Genomic DNA, 14453 nt, shown 5'->3' on the forward strand with positions numbered 1-14453 from the left:
TTTATTTTTTTCAGATGGACTGCTGTTTTAACTCAAAAAGTTGGTATTGTACCAGTTATGTGAAGTTTCATCCCCAAATATATTAAAGGAAATAGGTGAAATGCCACTCATTTCCGGCTGTGGTTTTGTAACTAATAACAAACAAAATGGCAGTTTGTCATGGAATTTAGAATGTATTGGTGCGTAGTGATTTATTTAGTGTGAAGCGGCTCATTAGTATGTAAACCATGCTATACACTATATATACACGTACGGCCATGTGATGCTGTTTAACCAATCAGATGTGGTTATTTTTCCAAGCCTTGTTAAGTTTTTATTTATTTATTTTTTTCTGAATGGCTCAGGATGCAAATATAGCCTTCATCCATGGATAGAGATCTCTCTCTCTCTCTCTCTCTCTCTCTCTCTCTCTCTCTCTCTCTCTCTCTCTCTCTCTCTCTCTCTCTCTCTCTCTCTCTCTCTATATATATATATATATATATATATATATATATATATATATATATATATATATATATATATATATATATATGCCCATGGACGACACCTGCTGTCTAACAGATGCTCAGGTTCTCTTCTAACTCTTTTAAAATATGCCCCTGGACACTTGACAAAATACAGCAATAATAATAATAATAATAATAATAGACTGTGATTAGCTTCAGTTGTGATATTTTCTGCTTCCCATGAAATTCAGTATCCCCTGAGCCTGATCAATAATTACACATGTTTTACTGTCTTGACATGGCTTAAATTAAACTAATTATTTTGTTTCTGTTTAAATTAGTTTTTTGTATACAGTAAATTATAGCCTACCAGATATATTCAATTAAACAGTGATATAATTACCACTGCCATTTAAAACAAGTAAAGTTAGTGAAAAGGTAATGAAATGGAGATATCACAATCTGAGTCTCTTTAGTATATTGTCATTGAAAGTAAGTAAAATGCCAGGATAAGTATTAGTTTATTATTTTTGATAAGCCACTGTATGTATTAACTGTTTTGTTTAGATTTTTTTTGTATTTAATATTCCATTGTGTACACTCCAGCATGTGTATATGAGTCTATTTCTATACCATTGGTGGTCTCATATGAAGTGCTTTTTAAAATCCAAAAAGTAATGACTAAAGCAAAGGTTTACAATTTTAGAAAGGCAAACAGTGAAGGTATGAAACAGAGACTAACACAAATAAATAAGATTAAAAGAGAAAACACACAGAAAAAGACTGGCTGTTTTATTTAAAAAGGTAGTACTAGAGGCACAAAACAATTAGATCCCAAAAGTAAACAAATCTAAATCTAAAAAAAAATAGATCAATTGAAAAAAATATTCAGCAAAAAAAGCCACTTCTCAGAGCATTTGGAGACAAACACAAAGTACACAGAAAGAGTACTTGGAACTGCAAACGCAAGTGAGAAAGGAAGTTAGAAAAGGCCAAGAGAGATAGAAATGAACATGGCTAAGGGGGCTGAAACCAATTCTAAAAAAAGTTTTTCCAATATTGTAACAGCAAGATAACATTTAAAGTTAGTAATAGTAAGCAAACTTTAACGCAGGCAATACAAATGTGCATTATAAATACGATATGGGCGATACTGAAATTGAAGAAGAAATCTATGAAAAAGATCTAGGAGTCAGTGGTGCAGTAGAAGGTATACGCAGGTAAACAGTGCTTACCCACTTTAAATATGGGCAATATAGCATTTACCAACTTCTTATATAAGGGTTACAGAGTTTACTCATTCTTAATCTCCTGTGTTAAAAACAAGATATTTTTTACTATGTTATGTTGTGCGCGAGACAGACAGCAGAGAGCTCTGTCAGAACTGCAGCGTGACTAGAGGGGCGTGGCAACTGGACTGCTTGTTCTGATTGTGTGTGTATGAGTGTTCTGTGATTTAGTTGTTTATGTTCTGTTAATATTGTCTTTAGGGCTGTAATCGCAGTTAACTTCTGTGGTAAACGCATTCATTTTTTAACACACATTAATCGCCCTCAGTCTTGACCCTCTCAGCGTGCCGTAATTTATTTTAACATACTCGTGCATGCAACTCGAAGTCCAGTCACTGTTTGAATAGAGTGCATGTTAATGGCTTTAATTTTTGCCCCTGATGTCCGTCAAACCCAATAAAAAAAAAAAAAAACAGAAGCAATGGTCAACCTAAGTTCCTACCATCCCACTGCTTGGCCTGGAGCACTAAACAAGGGAGTTTACCCACTTTTTTATTTATCACTAGGCCACTGCTAGGAGTTTTCATCTTCCGTTTGCCAGAGTGGAACGAGCTGTGGTGCATTTTACTTAGCAAAGCAATAGCGTTCCAGGTATTTGTTCTTAGTGAAAGTTAGCACACCGAGTAATCTCTCTCATCTTCCCAAGCACCATTTGTAATTACAGTTTTATAGGATTAACAACCCAAACCCCTAACCATTGTCACCATGCTTAACAGTAGGGATGTTGTTCTTTGGGTGATGCACTGCATTTAGGCCAAAAAGTTCCATTTTAGTTTCGTCAGACCACAAAACTTTTTGCCACATCGCTACAGAATCTTTTTACATCACGTGAATCACTACAATTTAACAGAGGTGGAGGCCACTTAACTTGGTGTGTGATTTTGAGGGCGATTGGTTACATCTGAGATAATTTAGGATTGGTATTACAAGGGGTATGGACACTTATCCAGCCAAGCTATTTCAGTTTTTATTTCAACAGTAAATGCAGCTATAGCCTGTTGAAGCTCCCGTATTTGGTTTCTTACCTGACAATCATCATCTCTATTTTCCACGAGAGCAGGGGCTAGCCTTACTCTTTCAGGTTCTATCTCCTTTCTTGGGGGATTAGATTGGGTGAGCAGGGCAATCATCCCTTGCTGCAGATCTTGGATAACCCCTGCACCGCTGTAGCATTCAGGCTGGAAGCTGGGGTAGTTTGAAGGGCATGCACAGGGAAGTCTCCTGCAGCTCCTCTTCATCCCTAAGTTCTTTCAGTAGTGTCAGATAGGAAGGGGGTTTTCCTTTCTTTCACATAGGCGAAGATGAATCAGTATCAGATCAGACTGAGGGGCCCCTCGGGTTAGCTGCTCCACTCTCATACGGTCCATACGGCTGGCATCCACCCCTCCTCTTTGAGCTGCTTTCCACATCAGTTGTTCAGTTCCATTAGAAACTTATAACCTATCTTTGGGTAACTGCCGAGTGAAATGGAAATGGAAGTACAAATCCTTGCCACTCTCCGAGCACCCGAGTGTTCTCTAATGCCTTTAAATAATCTTGGGGTGTGGCATTGGGGTCAATGTCTAGTATAAGCTGTATTCCAACGCCGGACTCTACAAACTCTCTCCCAAATGCTTGTGCTTCTCTCTATGAGACTAATCACACTTACGGACCATCTGCTTGGCCTGGTCCATCCAGGCCAAGCAGATGTGTATGCACAAATACATACACAGAGATGTGTATAGCAAATTAAAAAAAACTAAAATATAAAACTTTTTTACATACACTGCCAGCTCTACAACAGATGTTTGCATTTACACTCAGGATAGTCAAAACAAAACAAAACAAAAGTCTATCAGTGCACTAACTGGTATCTGGGTTAATTTACTGTCACAGGCTTGGATCACAGCTGGCGTGCGCTCACCGTGTTTGTTTAGTATAGTCCGTTTTGTTTTGGTGAAAGTGCCATGTCCAGTGTGTTTTTGTTTGTCTTGCAACCTTTTATTTTCTGACTGTCTGTTTATTTATTAAATGCTGAGCGGTACCAATCGCTCAGCTCCACCCAACTCCACCTCTCTGTCATTTATTTCCTGGTTCCTGTTTCTAGTCTGACGTCACCCATCTCCAGCTGTCTTTGTGACACGTGGTGTCATCGCGGGATTACCAGCACCTTCTAGACGCAGACCAGAGTGGAAACCGCAGTTTAAAAAAAAAAAAAAAAAAAAAAAAAACACCAAAAATGAAAGCCTGGAGAGATGGCTGCACGGAGCTAGAAGAGCTCCTCAGTAGTCTGGAGGACCAAGGCTGGTGCCTTGTCTGCGGGGTGTACTGGCACGTGGTGCTGTCTGCCCTTACCAAGAAGGAGAGGAGGAACTGGCCCAGGAGAGGTAGGTGAGGAGAAAGTAAGTTAAAAGTGAGGGAGAGCCTCCGTCACCAGGAGACTACATGCCTCCGCCACCTCCATCGGCAGGAGCAGAGCAGCAGGAGCTGCCTCTGCCTCCGCCACCTCCACAGCCAGGAGACTACACGCCTCCGTCACTTCCACCAGCAGAGGGTGAATGATTCCTGGGTCACTGTCCACCAGCAGAGGGTGAATGCCTGCTGGGTCCCCGTCCAGCAGCAGAGGGTGAATGCCTGTTGGGTCCCCATCCACCAGCAGAGGGTGAATTCCTGCTGGGTCCCTTTCCACGAGCAGAGGATGAATACCTGATGGTGTCACTTCCACCACCAGCAGAATGAATGTCTGCTGGTATCATTTCCCCCACCAGCAGAGGATGAATGCCTGTTGGTATCACTTCCCCCACCATCAGGGGGAGAGGAGCAGGAGCTGCCTCTCCCTTCACCAGAAGGACCAGGACTAGATGCTGGCTGTCCTCAGCAGCCTGTGCATAGGCTGCTGAGGGAAGTACGGGGAAGAACTGCCCGGCCGCAGTGGCTGAGAAGAGGACCAACACCCGCACCCCAGCTTGTCCTGACTCCCAGTCTCGCTTTGCCCAAGGATGCCTGACTCGCTTTGTCCAAGGATGCCTGCCTCGCTTCGCCCAAGGATGCCTGCCTCGCTTCGCCCAAGGATGCCTGCCTTGTTTCACTCAAGGATGCCTGCCTCGCTTTGTCCAAGGATGCCTGCCTCGCTTCGTCCAAGGATGCCTGCCTCGCTTCGCCCAAGGATGCCTGTCTCGCAGCGCCCAAGAATGCATGCCTCACTTCGCCCAAGGATGCCTGCCGCTCCGCATAGCCTGGGGTTGCCTGCCGCTCCACATCGCCTGGGGTTGCTAGCTGCTCTGCATTGCCTTGGGTTGCCAGCCGCTCCGCATCGCCTGGGGTCGCTGGAACTGCTTCGCCAGGGTTTCAGTCAGCTCTGCTTGGCCGCAGGGGTCAGTGTGGCCGGAGCCCCACCAGAGGGAGCTGCCTGGCTACTGGCAACATTGCTGTCCATCAACCCCTTAAAGTCCCTGTTCTTGGCCCAGGACTTTGAGCGAGACTTTTGGGATTTTAAGGGAGGAGGTGGCCATTGAGGCCATGTGTGCTTTGCACAAGGGGGGGTATATGTGGCAAAGTTCCCAACCCTGTGTGTATTTTGTGTTGTATGTTGTGTGTTAATGTTGGTGTATTGTCATTGGTACACGGGATATAAACGGATCTGTGGAACACAAGTGTTTCAAATGTATATTTGTATTTAGGCACAAGGATTGCACAACACTTCACGTGCAAGTAAAAAGTAATAATATATGAGCATGGGGAATTGCACTTTATTAATTCATGTGTAGTTGTACCGCGACTCCAATTGAATGATTGATTAGCAATCAAGTCTTGGTACAGCTGCATAAAAGCAGCATGTTTTCACTCACTCGGAGTTGTGTGTTCAGTGATTGGAGACTGAGGTAATAATAATGATAATAATAATAATAATAATAATAATATAATAATAATAATAATAATAATAATAATATAGTAATAATAGTTAAAATATAAGCTCACCATGTTTGTTTAGTATAGTCCATTTTGTTTGTCTTTTTGTTTTGGCGAAAGTGCTGTGTCCTGTGTTTTAGTTTGTCTTGCAACCTTTTATTTTATGACTGTCTGTTCATTTATTAATTGGTACCGCTCAGCTCCACCCAACTCCACCTCTCTGTCGTTTATTTCCTGGTTCCTGTTTCTGGTCTGACGTCACCCACTCCAGCCGTCTTTGTGACAGAGGTTTATACAGAACATACTTTAAATAAATACTTGCAAAAGTAGTTGTCAAGGCTCGCCATTACCATAGACATGGTTTGAAGTAAAACGGAGCTCTGACTAGCACTTGCGCAGATGTATAATTTGAAGCGAGTCATTTGGGAATTAAAATTGTGATGGAAGAGAAGTGACGTTTGTTTCTAAAATGCCTAAATCATGCATAACAATTAAACAATACTGCAGAGAATTTGAGCATGAGGGAGTGTATGCAGCTGACGGTGACAAAATAATGATGTGAAGATTTTGCAACTGTCAGCTGGAATGGGAGTCGAAAGATACCGTCGTTAAGCCTTAGCTATTGTATTTTTATAGAGGGCATGGGCAGTATTTACTGTAAATAAGCAGTTGATTGAAAAAGGTGGGGGACTGTACATTACTGTTACTGTCGCTAATGAGAAACTATGGTAACTAAATAATTTTTCTGTGCAAGGTCTGTTTGTCAAAATGTTTTAAAAAATCAGATGTTTAATAAAAAATATGTATGTAGTTAAATCATCATGCATACTATAGTATCATTGATATCTAATTGAATTGTTTTATTAATGTGTATATGTACTAAAATGACATTTGTGAAAAATAAAACAAAAAATTATAAAAAATAAAAAGAATTTCACGGGGCTCTAGTTATATACATTGCTGTGCGAAAGTCTTAGACATGTTGCATTTTTCTACTCTGATGCATTATGAGCATCAACAATTTACTCAAAGCCTCCACTAGTGTTTTCTACTATTATAACAACCTTGACTTGCATAAAGAAGGAAAAACATTGAGTGAAATACAGTGTAACCCACTTAATATCCCCATTAGCGTGCAGAGTTATTTGGGGATATTATGCGGGTTGGGATATAAACAGGGTCTCATATTATCCTATGGCGTCACCACGCAATAGAAAGTAAGGGATATTTAAGCACTCCATATTCAACTGTTTTACATATAAACAAAGACAACTGAATATAATCCATATCTGTATGTCTTTTATTGCAATATTGTACTAATATTACAGTATTTTAACATCAAATAGGTTTTTCTAAAACATCATCTGTAATTGACAAACCCAGGACTGGAGACCCCAAAAGCTGTCTTGCTGTAGAATTGTAAAATTTCTTTACACACTTTTCTGTACTTCTCTGTAGGTGGGCTGATAAATGAGGACAAGAGGAATTCTGTTCTCTGTGTGTTTTTTTTTTTTTTTTTTTTTTTTTTTTTTTAAATTGGTGTGTAAAGCATGTTTTCTGTCTAAACAATACATAGGATTTTGCATTATTGATGATCTCATCTGGAAAACCACAATTTGCAAAAAATTCCTCACCTTTCGACAATTTTAATGAAAAAGTCTTGATCATCACTGCAAATACGTCTGAGTCTTAAAAGTTGGGAAATGGGAATTGAGTCACAGCAAGCCTTTGGGTGTGTGGAGTCATATTATAGATATGAATGAGAGTTGTAGGTTTGTAGTGAATAATGATGTTGATAGTGAAATTCTCAGCTGTGATGAAAATGTCTAAAAACGATATAAAGGTGCCGGACTCTGAGATCCCATGTGTATTCTAAAGCTGGATAGGAATTTGATGCTGAGAGAATTAACTGTTTCAGATCTTCATAAGAGGTAGTTGTAATTCCAAAAATGTCTTGAATGTATCTTAGGTAGAGTTTCGGTGTGTTACCATTGTATTGCTGTAAAAATGATTTCTCAACTGATCCTACAAAAAGGCAGGCATATGACGGCACCATTATAGTTACCATGCTGACACCTCTTACTTGAGTGTAAAAATTTCCTGTGGAAGGGTGGTGGGTAATTCACTGACACAGGAGACAGACGGGTGTACTTGAAAAAAACACACAGGTGCCCAGTTTTATTTTCTGGGTGTGGTTTTTCTTTTTAGCCTACAGAAGGCGCTGTTGTCTGTGGTCTGTTTACCATGGTAAACAGAACCACGGGAATACCAAAAGACGGTAAACAGTTCAGAGTGCAGGTGCACTTACAGGCGCTCCAAAGAATAATCCAAAAACAGAAGGCAAAAGGAAAATAAAACAGTAATAAAACTACAAATAAAAGGTGCTGAACTTGGCAGCGTTATCCCGGTCGTCTCTACCCGCACGACCTGGATCTCCAACCTACTCTAGCGGCTCCCTCAGCCTGCTATATACACTATTTCAGGGTCTGCCCAAGGTTTCCCCACTGTCTCAATCTTTCTCCCGGCTGGTTCTCGGTCCTGGACCAGCGCTTCCGCACACTCCACATGTCTAAAAGGGAAGACCTGAGGAAACAGTAGAGTGTTATCTTATAGGGCTACCAATCTCCCCAAGACCCACCTCCCAGCTACTCGGAGAGAGGGAAAGTCCACACACCTTTCCCACCTCCCCGTGTCACTGCCATGACAGGCGGGTATTGGACGAATGCTGCCCTCTTCCTGCAACACTATGAACACGCCAGCAGAGTCAGCACAGATCTCCCCCTGCTACTGTTCCATTAAAAGAAAAACTATTCAAAGTGAGCACAAGTTCAGCTAGTCTCAAAAGGATATCTGCTGGGGGGCTCCTTCACTGTCCGTTCATTAAAAAAGTTTGTTAAAGCTACTAAACCTTCACTGTTGTGGATAACAGTGTAAAAGCTTTTAAAAATCCACAAACAAAAGTTTGTTTAAAGCACAACTGGACGTTCCAACACAACAACAATCCAAGCACACATCAAAATCTACTTCAGAATGGTTAATGGTTAATTCATGCTTCTGGCATCTCCTAAGTGCGATAAGAAATAATCCTCATAAGCAGCTTTGGAAAATCTGTTTAATAAGCGCTTTCTTTATCTGGCTTTCTACCATTTTGATCACAAACCGATCACCATTCTGGTATCTGTGGCCATTTATAAGATGTATGTCCTTTGCTGGAAAGGTATGTCAGCATCCTTAACACAAAGAAACATTTGTGAAAATATTTATTTTATTATAACTCACGTATGAGAAACCCTTTATTATCCTGTCTATAGATGTCATCCCATCATTATGAAAATGTTTCTAACAGTAGTTCTTGAGTACATTCATTATGTAATTTTAGAATAAGTTAATACTGTATCTCATTTGTATGGGGTCTCTCACGGATTGAGAACTAGAACTGGTTAGCTTCTCTTTGTTATCCTCTCACCCAATCTAACATTTCCTACAAAACTAAGAGACACCCTGCACACAGCATATTACTAAAACTTTGAGGTAGAGACTGAGGGTCAAACCAGGTCTTTCGCTTCAGCGACCAGCTGCTGAATTCCATTTGCAGAGTCTAATCCAGGGGTCTAGAAATTAATGATTAAGAGTTACCTATAAAACCTGTTGGACTGTAGCTCTCCAGGACCATGGTTGGCTGACCCTGACCTATTGGCTTCCAATTTAAGGGGGATCTTAACTAGCTGAAGAATTTAAGAATCTGTGGAACAAACCCAAATAGAGGTAAACTGTTTCATATTTATAATGATGGGTTTACATATCTTCATTTAACTCTTATGTGGACACATATATACTTAATGTATGTCTATCTATCTACATGGTGTTTCATGCATAACTAAAAATCTTAATAGTGGTACACTTTTAGGATTTAATGTTTGGACTATAAGTCTGTCTCAATGTCTTTTAGCTGTTTGTCACTGAATTCTACAAAGTTTATTTTAGTACTTCGAAATATTTCCATGTTGAACACGATAACTGGTCTGTGTGTCTGAATATACTTTTTTTTTAAACGCAAAGTAAAAAAAAGGCACTTTTTATTTACAGAGTAACAGGAAAGTGTAGTGTGTCCTAATAAACCTGTTCAAGGTCATTCAGAAAAAAAACATTTTTGAAAAAGATGAAGCAGTGTCTGTGTAAAGAAAACAATGTGGGTCACTGTACTTGGCTCCATAAAATAAATGGATTTTTGAAACAGAAGGAGGGACAGTCTAAAGTTTAAAACATTCATTTTCTGAGCCTCTTTAAATGACCTGCATTGTTCGGTCTATATTACATTGTGGTCATCACTTCATCATTTCCAAATCTGTTCAAAGGATATTTAGCCCCATTTTTCACTGTACTGTAATAAGGCATTACATATTTCAATCCGTAAGGTCAAACACTATAATATCACTGTAAGTACACATTCTTTTTATATGGTCACACTAAGGGCCCTGACACCCCCCCCCACCCACACAGAAAAAAAGGAAAAGCAGAAGACATTCTCAACCAGGAGGCACAGCCCTAGGTGCTTTCATTCAAACCAGCTTCAGGAAAACAGTAAGGAGGCTAGATCCCCACAATTTCATTTGAGCAGGCTGCATTACAGTGCTTTAGACCTGGAGAGCATTGGTTGAGACTCTGTCAGTTTATTCAAACAAATGGTCTCCCTTTTAGTTAATTTCTTTCCCCACAAGTAAACCCACCCTCAATTACTATGTTTACCTTTTGTATCAACTTTTGGACTGCCTATCTCTCCCAAAAAATCTGTAATTTACCTGCATTCTTTATTCAAACTTGGCTGGATTTGCTACCCTGACTCTCAATACAGGCAGGAGTTATACACACAGCAGAGTGAATGGACTTTGCAGGTTTGGGTCTGTTATAGAACAACAGTGCTATATGCAGCACCTAAAATGGGAGGAATCTGCCTGTTTTCAAAGTCACAAAGATTTGTCGTAGTTTCATATGTGGAGCAGTTTGGATGAAGCATGACGTATTAGCTTTCTCTCCACTGTTGGGTGCAATGTAGGTCATAGAAGACACTGAAAAGGTGAATTATTGTAATGGAAACACATACTCTTCTTGAGGCAATTCATAAGGGTATCAGAAGTAACTCTTTTATTTTCAAGGTACCATCCCATTTAAATAACATATTTAAATAACTATATACACATAATGCAAAAGCAGCCATTTTAAAGCTACATTAAAACCCATTAAGATAATAAAGCCATTTTATAAAAGTGTGTTTCTAGTCTGTAATGGTCCCAGCTTCCCTGATAACTGAAGGCACAGCTTTCCATAATTTAGGAGCGCTATAAGAAAAAGCCCTAGCTCCCATGTTTCTTTTGTTGACCCTAGGATTAACCAGCAGCCCCTCATCCTGTGATCTCAGAGTGTGGTTTGAAAGATACGGGGTCAGTAACTCCTGTACTTAACTAGGTGCTAATCCATTCAGGGCCTTGTAAGTTAAAGCTAAATCTTAAAATCAATTCTATACTGCACAAGGAATAATATAAAGAGGCCAAAACGGGTAATATGTTCACTTTTCCTGGTTTTAGTCAGAATTCTAGCGGCGATTAGAAATTAAGTGGAGACTGAATTTGGACAGATGATAGGAGACACTTCTTTACAAAGAGAGTGGTGAGAGTATGGAATGAGCTTCCTAACAGTGTTGATGATGAATAATTAGTGATCCTTTAAGACTCAATGATTCAGCATGGGATCAACCATCCCCTAAGAACCGGGTGAGCAAGTTCAAGTTATTTATCGTAGATAAAGACTAGTGAGATGAAAGATAGAACACTTGTCTGTAGGCATAGTTGACATACGTTTAACAATAGTACAGTTAAAAAATGAAAACAAAGAAAAAAAACTTTATAAAGAAGCAACGATATAAAGCAGTGATAGAATCATGCAAAATAGAACAAGAAGATAATTGCTTAGTGATAGCAGTTGAAAGTAAGAGATTGGCTTGACACAAGGGCATCTTGCAGCATCATTTGAAGTGGTCACTTCAAATTGGGCAGAAAAGCAGATGTACAATTCATAATCAGAGAGACAAAATGTAAGTACTAAGTGACACCATCGAGTGGCAGCAGAAGTATATTGTGATGGAAACCGTCCAAGATGTTATTTAAATGGGTAAAGCTTGTGGGAATTCCACTAGAAGTTATCTCCATTGGGTAATTACAGAGGAAGATAACAGTTCTATTACATTACACAATGATTGTGTTATATTATCTGACTCCTGTTTGCTCCTCTGTAGGGAACTCTTTCTAAATTGTGTTAGTCACACTGCTGTGGGTAAGCATTCACAGTTATTCCCTCCAGCCAGTAACATGCTTTGTCCCAGAAGGAAGTGTAATAGATTTTCTGAGAGTAGAACTTTCTTTAAGCTAATGTAGTACTAGTAGTTGGTATGACATGCATTTCTTTCAAAACTGCACATTTCAGGCCCTATGTGGTATATGGAAGTGCAAATTGATTTTGTTAATGTCCCACTGGTTAACCATTGCCAGGCCATGACGCTTCAGAACACGGTAGTACACTGCAACCAGCCATTGCTATACCATATATAAATTGTCTTTTTTGTGGGTGAAAGTGCAAAGGAACAAGGTTCGGACTTTACGGTGATCATGAGTATAAACACTCAGGATTCACCATTCATGTGACATTTATTTCACTGCTTACTAATTGCACATAGTCCAGGATTTTTCTGGTTTAATACAACACTCATGAAGTGGATAAACTTAACCAACCAGGCTTGTTACAGCGCAGTAGTCCTTTACCCTCCATCCTTACCATATCATTATGATGCTTTATTAACCTCTCTCAGACTGAGCTGAACTGTACCATCCAGTCCAGAGCAATACAAAGGGACAAGGCTTAATAAATGAGGTCTTATAAGAAGCCTTACACATAGGTTCCACTGAAACAATCATCCGATCTCAATGTTGTGAACCCCACACTTCTGCATTTCCAGCTCAATCAAAACACCACTGCAAACTGGAAACAGTGCTGGCTTCTGCCTATCAAGAGCGGGAACCAGGGATGCAGCTTTTTTCTCATGTTTTCTTTTTCCAGATCTGTTATTCAGTTCTGTATTTTCTTTAAAAGGACGGCTGTACTCAAAATGACCACAAAGGGACACTGTTGTTCAAATGATGCAGAGCTATGAAGATTTTAGCCAGGCAACCTGGAAAGTGCATGATGAGAATGCTTGTTTGCTACATCTAACTGGTACCAGCAGCCTAGGTTTTTAACACAACTGTCAATATTTGCCATTTTTAGGCATCTAAAACTGCAAAGAGCAGCCCAAATCAATCCAACAGCAAACATATGTCTTAGGGGTGCCAAGCGGATCAAATACATTTTGAAATTAGTATTAACAGAATATAAAATAAGACATTTAAAGCATGTATATCTGAGATACAGTAATTAGACAGTCACCCATAACATCAGGAACTCTTAGAAAAATTCCCAGGAGCTGAAATATCCATCTAATGAAAGGAATGCTAACGATGGGTTAAAATCCTTCTAAGCATAAGTAGTATTATCACTAGTCCCTTTTTATTCCTGTTGAAGATATTTGGGTTCTTTGCTTTTTTTTAACTCCAATTTGTGTAGATATTCCAAAGGCAATGCTATAGGTATCCTTTCTTTTAGGGGGTGAGGGAGCAGTTCAGTCATGTCACAAGCCTGCCCTGGGCTGGAGGTAGCACCCTTTATCTTGAAAAGTGAGGCAGTAGTACGCATATCCAAACTATCATTAAAGAACACTAACTTAAGACCATTATTTGGGCTTTGAGACTTTAAATCATTGCTCTATCTCTCACTCTGCCAAAGCTATGGTAGCCCTGTTCCACGACTAAACATTAGTATTAGCCAGCCAAGCCATTGATTACTTTCTAAGGTCTCAGAGCTTTTATCCAATAAATCAGGAAGCTTCATTGCAGGACACGACCATGTGATAGAAGACCACGGAACACTCAGATAGAGTGACCTGCTTTACAAAGAAAAACAGAAAGAATCAAAACACGAACAGGTAAATAAAAACTCCACATACATGGAGGCATACCTAAAGTGAGATGCTTCAAACGAAAAAAAAAAAAAAAGATCCTGATGATGTCTGTGCTGCAGCAAAAAAGGGCAACACTCACGCCTTGCAGCAATGGCACTCTGGAGCCAAATTCCATGGTTTGTATGTGGGTCTCTTTGGGGAGAAATTAAAATTGAGCTACACAAACATCTGGAGCGGCTGCATTTAATGTCTGGCAGATTGTTACGTTGCCAAATGTGCCTTTAAGCTAATCAAGGGAAACAAAAACAGAATAACATCAACCCTGTTTTTTGTAATTGTTGCCTGTTAACTGTAAAAGCAATTATGATCGTATATGTGTGAACAATGGAGACAAAGGGGCTTGTTAATTTGTTCCACGGAGTGTAATTTGCATCTGCTACTGTTAGACTATTCCATATTGTTAGACTATTTCATATTCCAATGGAATTGCATATAATACTATTTTTAGTCACCTTGTCGGCACTCACTATGTGCCTATCATTCTTGGCAAGTCTTGTATTGATCAAATGTAATGTTGTAGCATATCATTGTGGACTAAAAAACACTGTCCATTCCTGACCTAATTACATTCTCATTTTGACTGTACTGTGTTATTTTAAGTACATTGAGCTAACAAAACAATTCTAGTAAGTCTTACCATCACTTCTTAGATCTCCCATTTTCCTGTATGAAAGATGCACACATTATATATTTCATTAGATTTTTTTTCACAGCTATTATTATTTG

This window comes from Polyodon spathula, chromosome 10 (assembly GCF_017654505.1).
Source record: "Polyodon spathula isolate WHYD16114869_AA chromosome 10, ASM1765450v1, whole genome shotgun sequence".
Classification (NCBI taxonomy): Eukaryota; Metazoa; Chordata; class Actinopteri; order Acipenseriformes; family Polyodontidae; genus Polyodon; species Polyodon spathula.